The following is a 3966-nucleotide window of genomic DNA, read 5'->3' on the forward strand; positions in this document are numbered from 1 at the left end:
TTTTTTTATGGATGAATACAAGTATTTTTCATACAGAAGAAGGCATATGAAATGATGATAAAAATAAAATCACCGTAAGTTTTTGAAAAAAATTGCATTTTGGGGAATTTATATCACACAACATATCAAGGAGCTGCTCGTCTGTGACGTCACAAAATTCCAAAAAATAAACATTCATAACTTTCATTATTTGGCGGATTTTCATTAAACCCTCCCCAATATTTTTCTTCACTTTTTCTGCTTTTATCAAAACCACTTTATTATCAGGGAGAACGTCTCCTTTAAGCTCCGTTCCAATTGGGATTAAAATATATTTTACTGAAGCACTGAATTGATCCCCATAAGCACAATACTTACATTCTAGAAGAATGTATAATTGTATAATTTTTTTTCATAATCATCATTTTATGCAAGTATACCTGAAAGAAATCGATTCTGATGAAGGTTAAACATTTTAATTTCCCCTTGCCACATGTGAAATGTTTGTTAAAATAAATTCAAAATGGACGAAACTGCAACCCATGCACTCCGTACCATACAACCGCACTGCTGCTTTTCTGAGAAATCACATAAAAATAATTTCAAACTCCCTGTCGGATTGCAGGAAGGATGTTGAAGGAAATAATGGGAAAGGAGCCAAAAAAAAATTTTTTTCTTCTATGATTGCAGTTCTGTAGCCTATCCAAGTCTGACAAAAAAAACTTGTGCTTTTGAACCAGAAGCTCATTCAAGAAAATTCCCACTTTTTTTTACTTCTAATATAGGCTATAGTCTTACCTCAAATTACATGTAGTACTACCCCGAAGCCAGTTCATTGGTATAAGTAGAGAAAAAAAGACCAATCGTGATCACGCTGAAAATCTTATTGGAATCCAATGTAAAATTTCAAAGAAAGTTATAGTTTTGCTTTATTTCACAAAACGGCTGCATGCACCAAACGGGTGAAATGCTATTGACAGTTAATGATGTCAAATTCACATTTTTAAAAGGGATACTCCGGGCTGAAAATATTTATATTTAAATAAATAGAGTAAAATTCACAGAGCAAAATGCTGAAAATTTCATCAAAATCTGACACCAAGTTACGAAGTTATTGAATTTTAAAGATTTGCATTATTTCGGTGAAACAGTTCTCGGGACGTCTTCATGAATATGTATTAGATGGGTTGATGATGTCACATCCCCACTTTCCTTTTTCTTATGTTATTTCATGAAATCATAATTGTTTCAGTTTTTCATAAATGTGCAAATGATGTGTCTCCATTATGATGAAACCTAATTTCATATTATAAAATACAAAAGAACAAGTGGGGATATGACATCAGCCTACCTAATGAATATTCATGAGGACATGCCTATAACTGTTTCTTACATTCGATTTTGATGATATTTACAGTGTCGGGGTTATTCGATTTTCGTTTAAATTATTATTATTATTTTTTTTAGGGGGGTGCCACTGGGCTGTGATACATCTCTTTTTTCAAAAAATTAAATTTAGTCAGAGGAACAACGTGCAGACATACATACACACACCCACCCACTGACACATACAAAACTTGCTGTCATAAATGGTTATATAACGGTACATAACTTAAGAATGACAAAATCCTTTATACATATTTATATGCATAATAATGACCTGAATGATGTACATAATTATTTCTTGTGATATGAATCACTAGGAATTTTATATGAGACCCCCCCCCCTCCCCTTCATAATACACAACTGTCACGTCACTGTATACTATGCCTCATTCTCATATATATTTCCCGGGAATATTTCCTTTGAGGGAACATTTTCTTTCTTTCTAGAATTAAATTAAACTGTTTGTTTCTTTAAAGGATTTGATGTATTTTGTTTGTTTTTGTGTATTGTGGTCTCATGAGTGTAAAAGTGTAAAATAAAAGGTAGATGAAGGGGAATGTGATGGGGGAAGGGAGAGAGAGAGAGAGGGAGAATGTATAGAGGAAATCCCACATCTTAAGGGAGAAAAGTGAGTGTGGGTTAACGCGCGTGGGTAGGGTATGTGGTTGGATGAGGATATAGGCTATGCGTATATCATTGTGTGTGAGTATGTTGAAGACTGGATGTATGAGGTGGTTGAAAGTGGAACGTTTGGTATTTAGGGGTAGCAGGGTGTTAAAGGTCAAGTCCTCCCCAGGAAAATGCTGACTTGAATAATGTCCATCACTCACTATTTCTTTTGTTTTTTATTGTTTGAATTATACAATACTTTATAGAATTATACAATTTTTTTAAATAGATTTGACAATAAGGACCAACTTGACTGAACCATATATTATTAAAGGAGAATGAAACCCTTGAAACCAGCTGAATCCATATCAAAGAGAAAAATCAAAGAAACATATTGTTGAAAGTTTGAGGAAGATTGAATGAATAATAAAAAAAGTTATGAGCATTTGAATATTGAGATCACTAATGCCATGTAGATCCTCCCATTGGCAATGCGACCAAGATCTGTGATGTCACACACGTACAACTCCCTCATTACTTTAGTACTTATTTCACTTATATTCTCACTTTTATAGAGTCTATCACAGGGTGGGGTGTTCCCTTTATGAGAGGACAAGTACAGAGGTTTCACAACATTATATCATTGATGAATTGTTTGTCATATGATTAGAATGAGCAAAAAGTGATGTTTTGGGGTATATTTTCAGTGTCCAAAAGGGGAGAGTTGTTCATCTGTGACATCATAGATCTTGGTCGCATTGCCAATGGGAGGATCTCCATAGCATTAGTGATCTCGACATTCAAATGCTCATAACTCTTCTATTGCTAGTCCTATTTTACTCAAACTTTTGTTGATCTTATTCTTTGATTTTTCTGCTTTCACAAAAGCTAACTTGCTCCAAGAGCTTCATTCTCCTTTAAACAATTCTAATTCCACATGTTCAGGGAGGAATTAATCGTTGTATCACTTGACAATTAGGAGAAAATTTGAATATTTCATATATCATATAATAAAATACAAAAGAAATAGTGAGTGGATGACATCATAGTCTCCTCAATTGTATACCAGCCATGATGTGTATATAACTGTTTTGTGAAATTAAGCGAAACTTTAAAATGTCATAACTTTCTTATTTTACATCCGAATTTGATGAAATTTTCAGTGTTATGCTTGTTGGATTTTTCTCTTTTTATTCAAATCAACTTTTTGTTGGGGTGGATTTGTCCTTTAAATGTTTGATAAATATGAGGAGTCTATTTTGGGAAGGGGGTTAAGAGCAGTGGATAGAAGATGAGAGGGAGGGACTGGGGTTCGTGTCTTTCGTACCCCTTTCGTGTCTTTAGAGCATTCGAGATCAAATTCGCAATTGACAAGGAAGAACTTGAGGTTTAAATAGTTGAAAGTGCTATAAAAAAACTGGTGTAAAATAAGACAGGTACGGCGTTTTTAGTTGTGCTTAAAATTTAACGAAACCGCTTACATTCACAATACAGTAAGGCTGGTACGCAATTTCTGGAATGATGCATAAAAGGTAGCAATTGCTTTTTGCTAGGCTTTTTGCTTGGCTTGTGCTATCTTCTTGCATGAAAATGAGCAATTTCTTGTGAGCAAATGCTATTGCTAAGCTCAAGCATTCTTTTCTGAAGGCGATAAAATGATTAAAGCACAAGAAAAGTGTAAGGCATGTACGAAATAAAGCAATATTGCAAAGGCTTGATCTTTTAATTGCTTGCATGGCCAGCAATTGCTTTTGCTTGAAGCAATTAATTGCTTGCAAGCATTTGGTACTTTATGCATCTCACCCATTGAGACACAGTCTTACTCCGAACTGGTCTATAATACTTTTTAACTTACCGACGGATCGTGGCCCTGCACCAACATATACATCTGTATATATATATTTCAATAAGCTTCACGGTTTAGTGGTTTCATTGAACATGTTGAAAGACAAATATTTCCGTCGAGCAAGGTGAAATGCTCAAAAGGAATC

Source organism: Lytechinus pictus, chromosome 15 (assembly GCF_037042905.1).
Source record: "Lytechinus pictus isolate F3 Inbred chromosome 15, Lp3.0, whole genome shotgun sequence".
NCBI lineage: Eukaryota > Metazoa > Echinodermata > Echinoidea > Temnopleuroida > Toxopneustidae > Lytechinus > Lytechinus pictus.